General features: G+C 38.5%; 1 protein-coding gene across 20 annotated transcripts in view; it reads right to left on the reverse strand.

Annotated features, from left to right (window-relative positions):
• The window catches only part of Lpp (LIM domain containing preferred translocation partner in lipoma), an 847,859-nt gene that overhangs the window by 678,251 nt on the left and 153,236 nt on the right, over window positions 1-16,372 (reverse strand). For 13 of the 20 annotated variants that reach the window (XM_004834795.3, XM_087187016.1, XM_013072120.3 and 10 more), the window contains one exon: window positions 11,389-11,453. The exons of the other annotated variants lie outside the window; for them this stretch is intronic. The gene's annotated coding sequence lies outside the window, so the exon portion shown is untranslated. The remainder of the gene's footprint in view (window positions 1-11,388; window positions 11,454-16,372) is intronic. 20 annotated transcript variants of the gene reach the window in all.

Raw genomic sequence — 16,372 nt, forward strand, 5'->3', positions numbered from 1 at the left:
TAACTGTCTGCTCTTCCCTTCAGGTGCTTAGCATGCCACCTTGCTTGTAGGTATGATGTATATGCTACAAAGACAGCCTGGTTAAAAAATTTTTTTAAACCCTGGTTGTCTGACATTCAGCCAGGTGCCTTCTCAAACATATCATGTTGCCTCTCATTATTATAAGCCTAGATGTGTGCAGTCCTCAGGACATCCAAAACAGCTCCAGTCATCTGCAAAGCAAACAAACTTTTTACCAGATTGACTACACATACAGCAAAAGGGAAGAAATCTAAAGGAGAGGAAAAGAGGAACAAAGGCCATCGACTACAAATGGGACAAAAGGCCAGGCCTGTGAACAAAGGGGTGCCAGTGTTACCCCTCCAGGAAGGAATCTGTAGCGCATAGATTCACAGCTGGCCCCTGGATACACAGAATCCCTCCTGGAGCAAAGAGGCCCTAGTTCTTTCAGCACCATGGTAAACTGAGGGAAACACAGACTCCATTCTCAGCTGGGTAGGGCCATTCTGGGTGAGGCACCAGAGGAGGGACATCCAGGAAGGAAGGGCCTACTGCAGCTCCTTGTAACAAAGGTTTCTTCTGAGGAGACACCCAGCCAGTAATGTCTATGAGGAAACATGGTAGAAAGATTTACAGGACAGAGCTATGTAACTCCAGAGGCAACCCACAGCACAGATCAGATGGGAATTTTCTTTTTAAATCTCTTTACACACAGGAGGCCTCAGATGCCAGCACACGTACTCATGGCCCTAGCCAGACAGCGAAGGCATATTGGCACCACTGTAATTTGTCCATCTACCAATATGCTTCCCGAAAAACACCCATATGCTTTCTTCTAGCTTCCATATGCTTTCAGAGCAAGGAAACTAAAATATTTCATTAGTTTTGAGTAATTAATAATTACTTATTTCACAATAGTCACCCTCATTAAAAAACGAAAATAACTGATTAAGCTGCAGGATCCTGGCTTTCAGCTTAAGCTTTTTTTTTTTTTTCAATTCTTCCCCTCTAGGAATTGAGTAATAGGGTAAAACAGCCAGTGTGGAAATGTTCGCACTGTGGGAAATGCAGAGTTATCACGCATACAGCCCTGCATTCCTCTTGACTGAGACATCGTCATTTAATAAAAAGAACATGGATTTGGGGATCAGAAAGACTTGGAATCCCATCAGGTGTGACCCCTTGTGAATAGTACTTCTGAGGAAGTACAGGGCGTTGAAAAGATAAAGCCTGCTGGATCCCTTCACCCTAGTCCTTCGTTACTCCCAAGGAGTGGCTTCCCGGGCCTCCCTCCACTATCTAGAGTACCGCACGCCCCAAGAATGTGGGCAGAGTGCCAGTCAAAGTTGGAGGCCATGGTCAAGAGCCTTGACACAGGTCTCGGGCCTCCAAGAATCCTGCTCTGACTGAGGAGCATGTGAACCTCCTGGGGATCTTGTTAGAACACAGATCCTGATTCAAGAGATCTGGAATGGGGCCTGAGATATAAATTCCTGACATGTTCCCAATGCTGAGCCAGATACTGCCAGTCCTCAGGTCAAACTCTGAGAAGCAAGAACCTAAAAAATATCAAGATAAAGTTAGGAGACAGAAGCTGTCATGTAGATAATTGTGTCTGCCTCACCGGGCGTTGGTGAGGATTACTGGTCATATGGACAATAGTGCCTCTGAGTAGTAAGCAGTGCAGTGATAGTTCGTCTACTCTTGCTGTAGCTTTGTTAGTGGGGTACGGCTTCCACGCTACAGGCAACAAAGCTGAGACCCAAAGACATCAAGTAACTTATCCAAGGACAGGTAGTTAGTGATGCTGGTTTCCAAATCCAAATGTTATCTGTCACTGTGAACATATGTCCAGGCAAGACAGAATACACAGAGCTATTACTGTAGAGTGCTGGCTCAAAGTCCAGTTCTACTCTGCCATTATGCCCAGGGAGCCGTTAACCTTCTGCCTGAACTTTGTAAGCTGTGCCTCCATTCCCCCATCGGTGAGAATGTGGCCCCCGATAATCTCTGAGGCCTTCTCCACCCCCAACATTGGCTTGCACTCTCCTGGCTCCCACATATTCTCACAGTGGGTCCCCAGCACCAAGTATTCACTTCACACATGTGGCAGTCATTACAACTGGGCAGAATCCAAATTCTAGCTGCTCACATCTGCATCTGTGCTGATCTATGTATGGTCAGAAATCTATCTCTGTTAAAAATCCCACGCTCGATATGATAGGGAAAAATAACAGATTCCCCAAAGGACTGAAATTCCAATTGGGGTAATAACTCAAAGTATGATCAGAGCACTACGCTATCCTATTTTTTGTCTCCTCCCACTTATCAAGACAACTAAGCTGATAGAAGTCTGAAAAACAAGAGAAAACACTGAGTGATTTAAAATGCATTTATATAATTGACAATTTTTAAAATTCTGCTGTATGGCTTAGATAAGAATTTAATTAGTGAATTATCATGTAAGTGATTCAAAATACATGATTTTGGCCCTCACCAAACTCCCATAGCACACAACCGCTGTCCCCCTCTAGGGCCCATTTACCATTTTCTACCAAGTAGGCCCATGGTTTATGAACTTGTCTGATTGTCCCTATCCATAATCCATGTTCTATCTGGAGATATTCACATATTTTAGAGCAGATCTAGATTTAACCCAAACTTTGCTAGGTATTTGCTACAGGACTTTGAACAAATTATTTTGCCTTCCTGAGCTTTCATTATATGAGAAAAAAAGTTTTCTACTTCGTACAATTAAAGAAAATTAGGTATTGTATTAAAGTGACTAGCACTGAATAGATTATGGGTTAAAAATGCAGTTGGTAAGAGGATGAATTAATTAATGAACAACATGAAAATTTCAAGATGAAAATATCACTCAGCACTTTAAGATGTGTAAATGTCCAGAGCTGATCAGTGGTGCTGATAGAGAAGAACAAGGGATGAACTGGAAGAAAAATCCAACAGCAACACGAAGTGTTTGCCAAACAAGTGTCACCCCAGACTTCCCATTCAGAAAAGGCATCTTTTGCCCACTCCAGAACCCACGCATGGCCTTCAGTATCTACTGAACTCTTTAAAGTTACAGCTAGCACGCTTGGCAGTTGTGGATTCTCCCAATATTTCACAGACTCCATGGAGTTTTCCAAAATTCCATCATCTTCACTCTTACCCCAAACACGTATGTGTGGGTTCTCTCTCTCTCACACACACACACACACACACACACACACAAACACACGAACTGCCTTAAGCAAGTCCCTTGTGAAGAAGGGACCTGTCAATTGGTAGGACAAAAGTATATTGAATAAAGCAAGGCTGAGATGCAAACAGTATTCAGAAAGCATGGGCCACAGAAGAAATCAGAGAGATGGGCTCTGAATGCAAGATCTGGCATGACTGTAAATTAAAATCTTGAAATCAGAGTCGAGGAAACCTTTGATATCATCTATTCCAGATGCTAATTCTCATCTCACAGAGAGCAAGACTGAGGGTCAGTGAAAGATCATGCCCTCAATAAAGTCACAGCAAATTAATTAGTGCCATGATGTGAACCTCAGACTTAGTAAATTCAACTCTACTCTCTGAATCCCTGTACTATTGCTTCACAGTAAATGGTCAGATCGAGTGACCTCTAAAATTTTTTTGCCCCATTAAGTTTATTGGTACATTTTAGTATAAATTACAGTTACATTCATCATTGGGATCTTGTACCATTACACGAGTACCTCGGTTATAATTTTTTTTCCGCCTTCCCCTGTCCTCCCTCCACCCTTCCCTATTTACAAAGACTTTGTTCCCATTTTTTTTGTTTTCTCATATTTTTTTTTCTTTTCCCTTCTTTCCTTTCCCCTATCCATCCTACTTTCCCTGCTCCTTTAGACCTTTTCTTCCTACTACACAATATCAATTATACATTTTCTAAATTAGAATACCAAGACCTAGGAGACATTATCACTGATTTTACAGAATTTAAAAGGATATAGAAAGCATATTACAAAAATCTTTTTTGAAATAAATTTGACAACTTCTAAGAAGTACCTTGGAAGACAAATTAATGAAACTAACTCTGGAGGAAATATACAATTTGAATAGCACCTATTAAAGAACATATATTCCTAGCTTGAAAACATAACTATATGACAAAAACAGGCTCATATACATTTTAACTGATAAATTATGTCAAACATTTAAAGCAGAAAAAAAGAAGGAACACTTCTCCCTTCATTTTAGGAAATCAATATTGTGCTAATACTAAAACTGGATAAAGATAAGAGAAGAAAAAAGTACGAACATAGATAGAAATCTGTTTAACAAAACTATTAGAAGTCAGATCTGGCAGTATGTAGAAAGTGGTTTTATTATAGGGATGGCAGTGTTGGTTCAGCATTGGAAGATCCACCCCCAAAAGTCATCATTTTAACAAAGGAAAGGAAAAAGCCATATGATCCTGTCACTAGTTGGAGAAAAAGTATTGGACTGAATTCTTCAGCGGTTCATGGTAAAAGCTATCAGGAGACTAGAAGTAGAACAGAACCTTCTCAACAGAGCGAAGACATGTACTCCATACTTCCAGCAAAAATGCCTTATATGAATGGAGAAGATACAATGCTTTCTCCCTAAGGTGAGGAACAAGGGCAGATGTGCCTATTCTTCATCTGTCCATTAAACTTTGAAACATAGACCAAAACCAAAATAGGCTGACAATAAAATGACACAATTAGGATAGGATTGGCAAAGTAGAAGTAAAATCTTTATATGTAGATGAAATGATCATCTACAGAGAAAATACTAAGAAATCTTTAGGAGCCCCTAGAAGTTGTATTTTAATTTAGAAGGATTAGAAAACACAAGATATATATAAAAATTCAGGTCTATGTATACTTGCTATAAATGAAGAACTGGATATTGAAATTTAAAAGTTATGTAGTAGTACAAAGGACCTAGAAAAGTAAAAAGAAAAAGAAAAACAGTAACAGTGTTGGAAGACATTTAGTACCTAATTTTAAGACTTCCTCTAAAGCTACAGTAATTAAGGCAGTGTTGGTGTAAGGAAAGACATATAGATAATTGGAATGAAACAGAGAATCTAGAAATAGAACCACACATATATGGTCCACTGAATTTTAAAAGATTATTTAACATTAAAGTTTTATAGAACATAAACTCAATTCAAGAGCAGAGGAAAAGATAGTGTTTTCAGCAAAAGGCACTAGAACACCTGGTATCGGTACATAAAAAATGAACCTCAACCCTTTATTTCCATGCATAAAAATAACTTGAAAGGATCTATGAACCTAAATATGAAAGATTAAAACTATAAAACTTTAAGAAGAAATTATAAGGGCAAATGTTTATGAATTTAGGGTAGGCAAGAATTTCCTAGGATATAAAAAAATGACATATAAAAGAAAAAATGATAAATAAGATTCCATCAAAATTTAGAATTTTAAATGACATCATTAGTCCTTAAACAAACCATATTTATAATGCATATAACCTATGACCAGAATATAGAAAGAACTCTTACAGCTCATTAATAGACAATCCAATTAAAAAGTAGACTCAATAAGTTGATAAATAGTACAGCACAAGGAAAGGTATGCAACACTAAAATCAGAAAAATACTAATCAGCACAATAACAAGACTGAATTATAGACTCATTAGGGAGATGAATTTAAAAGTTTTAAAAGAACAAATGTCAGCTTAGGGGTGAACCAGTTAGAACTTCCTAATACTGCTAATGTGAATGTAAAGTGATAAAACCATTTTGGAAAACAATATAGAAATTTCTTGTATTACTATTAAGAACCAACAGTCCTGTTCTTAAGTTTTTACTTGAGAGGAATGAAAACACATGTTCACAATAGATTTATACATACAAGTTGAGTATCCCTTATCTGAAATTCTTGGGACCACAGTGTTTCAGATTTTCGTTTGAAATCAACTTGATCTCCAAAGAGGATAGCTCCTCCTGGTTTTTTGGGGGGTTCCTGTCACATACAGTATTGTTTTCCACCCTTTAACTTTCAGACTATGAGTTTCTTTTTTAATTAAATGTGTTTCTTGTATGCAGCATATTGTTGGATCTTCCCTCTTGACCCATTCTGCCAGTCTATTTCTTTTGACTGGTGAATTGAGACCATTAACATTGATGGTTATAACTCATACATATTGACTTATCATTATCATGATTTTATCTTTTTGTTGGATTGTCCCCCTTTGCATTTAATTTCTTGTCACACCCGACAGATTCAATCTGCTGGGCTTCCTGGGGTTTTCTTTTCCTAGGATATTGTCTAAAATTTTTTGGAGTGCTGGTTTGGTATTCAGGAAGTTCCTAAGGTGCTCTTTGTCATGAAAGTATCTTATTTCTCCATCAATTTTGAAAGATAATTTTGCAGGGTACATCAATCTGGGTTGGAGGCTGTTTTCTTTTAGGGCTTGAAATACATCACTCCAAGCTCTTCTTGCCTTGAGGGTTTGCATTGAGAAGTCTGCTGTGATTCTGATGGGATTTCCTTTGTAGGTGATTTGTTTCTTTTCTCTTACTGCTTGTAGAATTTTGTTCTGTTGGATTTCTGCAATCTTAGCAATTATATGCCTATGTGTAGATTTTTTTTTATTAAGGCTAGCTGGAGTCCTATATGCCTCACTTATCTGTATGTCAAGTTCTTTTCCCCTTCTTGGGAAGTTTTCTGCCATCACTTCTGTGAACAGTTTTTCTACGTCACCTGCACTCTCTCCTGTTTCTTCATTGACTCCAGTCAGTCTTATGTTATTCTTCTTTGCATCGGCTGGCAGGTGCTGGATTGATTTCTCATGGTCCCTTATAATCTTAAAGCAATTTTTCTTTTCCTGTTCACTAATTGCAATCTTGTCTTCTATATCTGAAATTCTGTCCTCACATTGGCTCATTCTACTCTGTAGACTTTCAATGGAGTTTTTAATCTCCTGGAAATCTGTTTTATGGATTCCATTTGTTTCCTATGTTGAGATTCCATCATGTTTCTGAGCTCCTCTCTAGATTTATTAATCATGTCTTGCACTATGAGCACAATCTCTGCTGTTATCTGAGAAATTATTTCTGATTTCATTTTTTCCAGATCCTCTTTTGTTGCCAGTTCAGGGAGTCCAGGTGGTTGAGTATCAGAGTGTTCCATCTTGTTTCCCTTTAGGGTTGCTGTAGGTGATTTGGAATTCTGGTTTTGAGACTTGTATGCATGTCTTCTCATTTCAATGGAGGTGGGGAGGGGTGCATTTCACCTCCTGTGTGCTGGTGGGGGTAGTAAGGCGGCCCAGAACCCTCCTCTTGTGTGCCGGGAGCGGCTCACCTTCTGTGTGCTGAGTGACCTCTAAATTATCTTCTACTTGATAGATAACTATTACTCTCTTTTCTCGACTGTGGAGTTCATGAAAATATGAATTTGGTTTTGGCAAAGATTATACCAGCTGCTTCTCAGTCCCAGCCCAGTCCCATTAGAACAAGTCAGAAAAAGGGTCTGAAAAATTAACTGTACTATAAATCTTGTGCAGCCCCAGCAATTGAGAATAGCAGGTCCTGAAGTAAATTTCACTGTGTTAGCTAACACTCACTTGTCCTTTGGCTTATTAACCCTTCACCTTCTCTTTGTTAATGCTCCTAACTATGGGCACTAAACAGCCAACTAGGAGCTCATCCTCAACTTCCCATAATTCACTGGACCAGAAGAGAGCAAGAGGTGGAAGGAGGACAAAGTGGTGAGGTCAGGGAAAAACAATTTTCAGGGAGATCCACATTCTTCTAACAAAAACAGATTGCAGATGGCAGCCAGAACCATCTGTGCCACAACTCCAAGCAACTAAAGAAGATGTCTGAAGTCCACTTACACTTCAAGGACATCGCACATCTCTGCACTGACACTAAAATTGATATTTTGTGAAAGACAATGGCCCTTTAAACACTGGGCAGAGAAAGGCCATTCACAGGTAGAGCTTTACGAACAAAGGCAAAGATATAGCTATGAAGTCAAAAAAGAAAATTTTAGTCCAACATTGGCTACCAACAAAGCACATAAACTACCAACAAAGCACATAAACTGGATTCCCTACTTGACACCCAAATCTCCATTTCTGAAGTAGAATAGCTGGTTACCATTGTGACCTCTCCTTTTAAGTCCAGTGATTCACCCCGAAAAGGTCAAACAAAAGAGCAATCCACCTCTTCTTAACAGTGTTTTTAGTGGATGAGTTTACTAAATACTCTAAAAAATGAGGCCCAGAACAATGTCATAAAATAGGGGGAGATGGTTTCAGGTTTTTTTTTTCTTTCCTTTCTAAGTTGAAACTGAATGGAGCCAGCACTGGGCAGGCTAGGGGAGAAAATTAGGGTTCAGTTCGAGGCCAACATCCACTACATAGTAAAAAACCTGTCTCAAAAAGTAAAGTTAAATAGTAAAATAAAAAAGAAATTGCATGGGGCTAGGAGACAACCAAGGTATAAATAAAGTAGAAGTATAGGATGTACATAATTCAAATCGCTAACTGCTTTCCTGGTATATAAAAGAAGCAAAAGCTTCTTTTAAAAGGAGAAAAACTATTGTCATACATGGCTATGTAGTAGAGTCAGGATTTTGGAAACATGGCAGAGAGAGGGAAAAGGGACTGGCTAGGAAATAAAAGAATAGATAGTAGAACAGTTAAGTAGATGAAACATTGGGATCAACTGGTAAAACTTTGTCTATTGTTAGATCTTGAAATGGACCTCAGAGAAGGCAGATGACTTGCCCCAGGTGGCACAGCCCTGTTGCCATCAGCGCTGGAATTAGAACTAGATTCTGTCCTCAAAACAATGAGATTCTATCTGGGTTGCTAAGGAAGTAAATTCATTTATAAATATTGCCTCTACTTCCAATTCAAAAGAAAATAACAACAACAACAATAATAATAATAATAACCGATTAAATTTATTTAAGATACACGAGAGCTGTTTCCCCCATATTATACTAAACAATTCATGCTAGCAATATTGACAAGTCCATGAGAATTAATTATTATTCATCCTTGCTAATGAATCACTCCGTGGAAAGCAGGGATAATCGGTCTACAGGAGGGCAGAAGCCTGTTCTTGTGAACTTGCCTATTAAAAAATATTAGGTATCAGCTCTAAAGAGTAAACAGGGTATACCATTTCAGATTCCATGAAGTACAGCTTTTAAATAGATTTGGTTTGGAAAAAGGACAGGGAACATGCTGCAGTTGGTGGATCAATGTTGAAAGTAGAGAAAAACAATGATTACATTCATTAAGTAAGTACCTGTTGACACATCTACTGTCAAGTCTAATTATTTATTTAAACTGTTATTCTTTCCTCATTACTGCCTTGATAACAATTATTACCATGAGATTATTTTAAATTTCTACCACACGCTACCAGAATGATTACATCTCCACCTTCTGAATGTTATTTAAGAATTTTCTATCCTTCCCTGCCTACAAGCTCCCACAGCCAAAAGATAGAGATTATAATCATAGACAGACAGAAAGACTGAGACAGAGTTCCTCTTTCTGTAACCTTTCAAGGCTTGCTTACAACAGCTCTGTGTAGTTTCAAGATAGATTTCGGTGGAGAAGGGGACATAGTTAACCATTTTTCAAAGCTTAGTCTATTCACATTTAGCAACTGACATCTGGGCGAAGATTCATATGATACCTGCAGTTTCTAAATGAACAAGTTAGGGCTCTGCTTCTGAGAGGTATTAAGACTATGATAGGAGACATGGATAGCACATTCTTTACTGATACATTTACCCATGAAAATAGGATGTTTAAAAGAGTTTTTGCAGGAGCATTCTGTAGGCAACAGTGGGACTAGAGATGGGCTGAAACTATTTTTGTTTTGTTTTTTGTTTTTGGAAGGGGTTTTTTGCCTGTACTTTTTTCTTAGTATGGGCTTTGTGGTAGGAATGAGGGGGAAAAAAAATCTAACAAGTGCCTGCTATGCCTAATGTAACTACAGAAGTTTCCCAGTTCATACGGTACCTACTTGTTGGTATGGGACATGTTCTTATTTAATATACATGATGAAATTTAGCTCTGAAAATCACACAAACCTAACACCCATAATTGCTCTTCGATTCTAAGTTGTTAAGACCTATGAATATGTGGGGCCGGGGATGTAGCTCAGTGGCACCACACCTGCCTGGCAAGGGTAAGGTCCTGAGTTCGATTCCTGGTACCAAGAAAAGCCCTATGACTATGGGGCAATATCAATCAACCTCACTTTTCCCAAGGTCTGTACAGTTAGAATCAATTCAAGATCACAGAGAAAGTATACCAAAGGAATTAATATGATATGCAGCAGAATGTTTGTTTACAGGACTTTAAATAATAATATCAACTATCCTACAAAGTTACATGCTACAAGAACTACATTTAGGAACAACATACTGACTGTGTTGCCCATTTAAAGTTAATACTTCTAAAAGATTACATAGAACAGAGAAGAATTCATTAAGAGATGCAGAAATCAGCAAGTTAACTGCAGAAAAAACAAATTGTGTTTTGCCAATTTTACCATTTGATGCTTCTTAACTGTTTTTCCTCGGCCTCCATTTTCTTGGCCAACTCGGGGTGAATCTAGGCCTCTGCCAAGGGCCTATGGTCTTTGCACGGGTCCCCCAGTAGTGTGGTAAGAAGATGCAATGGTTCCTAGACTTCGAAAATCCCTAACTCAGTTTGTGTTATTGGATCTTTTAGCTGTTGCTGCAAGCTTGCACTGTATCTCTCTGATATGATTTGTTGAGTAGGTAAAAGAAAGTGATTGACCCTACTAGAATGTTTTGGTCCCTTCAGAACCAGGCAATTCTGGCAGCTTAGAATAATGAAGAATTTACACAATGAAGGGCAAGGAAACTGGGTGGAAAAACCCGCTGCCATGTGCTAGCTGAGGAATGAAACAACAGGTTCAAGTGTCCTAGTACAGCACACTATGGACGCTTAAATAACCATCAAATATGAATCTTCTGTATTGTCCAGATTTTTGTGCTTTTGGTATTAAAACTTCAGAGGTAAGAATTGAAAGGAAAAATACGTTTCATGTTTGAAGTACATACTGATTACATTTATCTTGGACCGTTGGTATGTGTACATACACATCTTAATTTTTTTTCATACCCTATCCCTCCCATCCCTTCCCGGTCCTTTCAACTCTTGGTCCAAAATAAAAAATTAAATCATGCAGAAACAAATAGAGGACAGGTCACTGTCCTGAACACTTTTCAGGTTTAGTTGATCATGAAATATCTTTGAATTTCTTTTATGGAGAATAAAATTAACCTTAAACATTATTGCCTCAGAAGCCTATTATCATTTATTTCATCAACATGAAGATGCCAGTCCTCTCTTACCTCAGGTAGCTTGCTCTTAAGAAAGGGCAGTAGACACACAGTTCAACCCAATGAAATGGCACTGTCTGTAAATGAAATAGGTATGGGTTACACTTGAGCATTAAACCCGCTTTATTCATAACCTTTTGCATGTAGATAGCAGTTTCTTGTTTTATAAAACATTCCCACACTCATTATACCATTTCACCCTCAGTGTCCTCGTGAAGAAATAAGAAAGATGTATTTCACTCACAGATTACAGAAACAGAAGCTTGTGGAGGGACAGAACAAATGAGAAGGAAACAAGTATCTCTTGTCATTAACTTCTCAAGCACTATGTGAAATGAGCACTACCATCTTCATTGTATAGATGTGAGAAGTGAAGCTCAAAGAAGGCGAGTAACTTGCCCAAGACTAAACAGTACACAGAAGATTGCAGAGTGCGAGTTTGAAACCAGGAGCTCTGCCTAATGGTACATTGATCCATCTTTCCCTCTTAGCTTCTCCTAGGTTATTAGGATGGGAAAACACAAGACCAACAACAAATGAATTTGGTCCATACAGTGTGGTGGACCAGGAGTAGTTAAAAAAAAAAAAAACAAAAAAACAGCTATTTGATTGGCATTAGGAAACAGGAGAAGCACAGGGGGCATTAGAGCCAGACTTGCCCTCTTACCTTGGGTAGTAGACAAATTATTTAAACTCGCTCAGTAACAACTTTTATATGTAAATGAGGATTATAATATCTAACTCATAGCCAAAATTATCTTAAGCTTTTTCCCCATTATTCCATATCTGTAGAGATAGCATACAAAATGATGACATTTCTTCCTGTAAGCCTATGTGTATGTGATCAGATGATGATGTTTCAAGAGCACAATGCTGAAGAATGTGTTTGGGGGGGATTTTGTTTTATTACTTTTCCCTAGTTTCAAACTACCACGTTCACCTATGTCAATATCACAACATGCCATCTAACAACAAACAGCATAAATAACTTTTGTCCTGAAAGGCAAGGTACCAAATTTTTTTTTAAAAACTCAAACATCCCTTCAATTCCCAGAAAGCAAGAGTCATAACTTCTGGAGAAAACCTGGTGATGACTCAAACATCATTCTGAAGTTTGTGCCTGTAATCATGTGTTAGGTTCAAAAAGGTAGAGCATCCAAAAGAACAGCAAGAACAAAGGGAAATTTTTTTTAATGAGTAGATTTATTATAAAGTAGAAGACTTTGTGGAAGTTTTACTGAAATACCCAATTTTCATTAAAAAACTCAAATAAAATTAGGCAAAGAACACGACTGATAAAATGTCCTGCAAGAAACTTGCCATCAGCCACCAAAGTCAAGCCCTTAATCATCTTTCAATATTAAAGTTAATTTTATAGTTTGGAAAATGTTAACATGGTCGGTAGATCTCAAGTTACCCTCATTAAATAACTCCGATGAAAACTTATTACTCCAATTTTACAAATACAGAAACCAGACTTCAAAGATCACAAGATTAAGATGGAGCAGATAAAACTTCAGTCTTGGATGTTGATACTGAAACTTGTAGGCATCCTACAGGATGTGCCCTCCCAATCGAGAGCATGCTATTTGGAGCGAGCAAATTAACTTCAGGAAATGGAAATCAAATATATGAAACACAAACTTCCATTGTCCAAGCACTACACTGTCCAAATTGTCAAGCACAAGCATCAAGCACATTTCATTTTGGGCTCTACTTCTCGGGCAAGTGAAAGGAGAGGGAGAAGACCTCACACCTGTGGTCTAACTGAAGGTGACACTTTACCGAGCAGAAGCAGAAGGAGCACTGCATGCGGGGCTACCAGGGACACTTTCTCTGCTCTCCCCAGTGAAGTCTCACAGATGAAACATCCTTAGGAAAAGTATTGAAACACAAGCCATGAAACTACAAGAGTCTGCACCACAAAGTTTTTAAGTTCGCCGGCCTTCTTCACACAGTTTGAGAGTCATGGGTAGCTCCTGAGCATTTCATAACCCATAAAGTCATCCGGGACAACTGACACATCCCACTTGAGCCTCCTGGTAATGAAGCCAGATATCCCTGGCTGCCTCTGTGTATTTTAGAACTGCTGACCCAGAACCTGGCATGGCTACATCCTTTGCCAAACCATCCTTCTTCTCCCAAGAAAAATGTACTCATTTCCAGAAGAGATTTCAGCCAAAAATAATCTGTACTACCCGTCTTCAACCTGTAAAGTTCCAATCTATGAGTTAGAATCTGTGCAAACCCACACTCAGCAAATGTACTTGAGACTGCTATAGGGTTATTAATTTCTGCGTATTTTGGAAAAGAATAGGACAGAATACATGAAGCTAATGAAATAAGACAAGGGAAATGATAAGGGATAAGGAAAAAGCAGAAAAGAAAGGAAGGACAATGAAAATGGACACAGCAGAGACTTGTTACCCTGGGTTTTTCACAAACCAGGGTATCTTGAATTTATTGTCACATTCAAAGAAAAAATTAAAATAATGCAACCCTAGTATGATAATCCTAATACTATGAACAAAATTTCTAAGTGGCATTAGACCAGCATAACTGTAACTTATAATACTTGATATTTTACAAGTGCTATAATACAAATGAACAATGTGATGGAGCCTTGTAAAAATCTCCACTACAGTCAATAAACCGGCTACTCTTTAATCCTCCTGTCCCAGATGTTCTTTCTTAATAGGGGGTGTTATCTCGTAAACAGCAAAGAGAGTCAGGGGCTGTGGCACACACCTGTAATCCCAGCTACTCTGAGGCCAAGGCAGGAGGATCACAACTTTGAATCTAGCCAAGGCAACTTTTGATCAGAAGTTGTATGAAATACACATTTTTTTGTTTCTCTTTCCATAGTTTTGGCCATGGTTGTTTCTAAACCTCTGTGAAAAGACCAAGAATTACTCTATCTAAATTTTGTGCAATTTCTTAAGTTTCCGGAGATAGCATCAGGGGTGGTGAGAGGATTACTTATACTAAGATCTTGTTAAATTGAAAGATGATATAATTTTAAATGTACATGTCTGACCCCAGAAGCGGGCTGATAGGTTAGAACACGGAATATCCTCAACGCCAATCATCAAAACGCACACAAAGAACATTTCTAAATACGCTTCTCACCACCACCCTGAGATACTTACCAGGAATAGAACACATTCCCCAGCTTAGGAAGGATTTGGTTGTCTCATTAAAGTAATGTTTGTCAGCATTTAATTGCTTCCCTCCCTGATTTTAATTTCCTCACCTGTCAGCATCGATCTGAGGTACTGAAATCATCTGACATACTGGCTGATTGTGTTGGAATTAATCAAATTTTTAAAAAGTAAATTGCTGTGGCCTAAAGGTAATGCTCAACTTCTTAATGTGATGCTTATAAGAGTTCTATCAATGGAATTTATAATCTAGAAATTAAATGAGAGACATCAGACATCCCGAGCAGAAGAAATATAAGGCACTTCTCAAGCTCCAACTTTGGAGCCCTTCCAAAGGCACAGAAGCGATTCTTCCTTCTTCGTTTCCCTTTAACACCATTCTGGTGACAATCTTTCCCAGGGTGAGTCTTCCACACCCAGAATTATGCTGAGTCAATATAGTTGGGCGTTTCTTACTCAAGTTGACACTCAATTAACTAATAGATATATATAAAATCTTATCTTATTAATATACTAATCTTACATTACCTAATATATATAATCTTATCAATATACACGATAAACAATTTTAAAAGAAAAATCAACCTTCATTCAAAAACTTAAATATTAAAGCAGAAAGCTCTAATCCCAGCCCTCTGGGAGACAGAACTAGGAGGATCTCAAGTTTGAGGTCAGCCTCAACAACTCAGTGATTTGGTGAGTCTCAGTATCCAAATTTTCAAACCAAAACCAAACCAAAACAAAGAAACAAACAAAACAGTTGGGGATGTAGCTCAGTGCAAAGGTCCTGGGTTCAATTGCCTGTACCACAATAAACTTAAATTATTAAAAGTATTATACGGTATTTATTAAATATACCTTTTCAGTTAAACATCTTATATACATTTATCCTTAAAAAGATTTTTAGGAGTCATTCTTAAATCCACATTGCTTCTTGGAACTGAGGCTTACAAAAATTAAGTAATCTAAACAAGTTCATACACATCTAGTAAGTGTGATACTAGAAATAATACCTTAGCTTTGAGATCCACAACTTCTTCCTGTCCCTTGTATCCTCTGAGGAGGAGGAAGAGGAGGAGGAGGAAGAAGGCAAAAAAGAGGAAGAGGAAAAGGAAAAAGAGGAAGAGGAGAGGAGGAGGAAGAAAAGAAGGAGAAGGAGGAAGGGAGAGTTAAGGGAAGGAGGAGGAAGAGAAAGAGAAGGGAGAGTGAAGGGTCTTAGAGTTGAATGGGATGACAGAAAATTACATAGTAATCTAAGAGTGTGGAGAGTACAAAGAATGAGTATGCAAGGCTGTTTATGAGACACAGCGAGACGAAGTCAGAAGACAGTAGGGAGAGGGCAAATTCATGCTACTGTCAAGTGTCTGAGGATAAGACATGTGTAAGCCATAGTATAATTTTCCAAAAGACACAACACTGGAAATATTACAATTGAAAGGATGGAAAATTCAGTTTGAGAGGAATACAAAGGATAACCTTCAACACGAAGCTGTCCAGCAGTAGAGCAAACTGCCTCACAGAGCGCTGGAAGGATTCAAGTGGAGGCCAAAGGGCCATCTGTCAGAGGCAGCTTGTCTGAGATCTTCCACAGAGTCTGCAGCAAAAGACGAACAGGGAGCTTCTATGTTTCAGAGGGTTAGCAGCCCAATAGCGAGGAGGAAACAACAGCTCAAATCACTAGATAAGAAACAGAAGGATTCTCTCCAAAGGAAAGGCCCCAGTTGAAATCCATCGGAAACATCCATGAGCCCCTACGATTCACCAAGCAAGAGGCACACATCCTAAGGAAACCTGGACAGGGAGGCAGAAAATACAGTTTGGAGGTTTCAGTGCAC

This window comes from Heterocephalus glaber, unplaced genomic scaffold (genome assembly GCF_053883595.1).
Source record: "Heterocephalus glaber isolate CG9 unplaced genomic scaffold, H.glaber_assembly_v1.0 deba00001504, whole genome shotgun sequence".
In the NCBI taxonomy this organism is placed as follows: Eukaryota; Metazoa; Chordata; class Mammalia; order Rodentia; family Bathyergidae; genus Heterocephalus; species Heterocephalus glaber.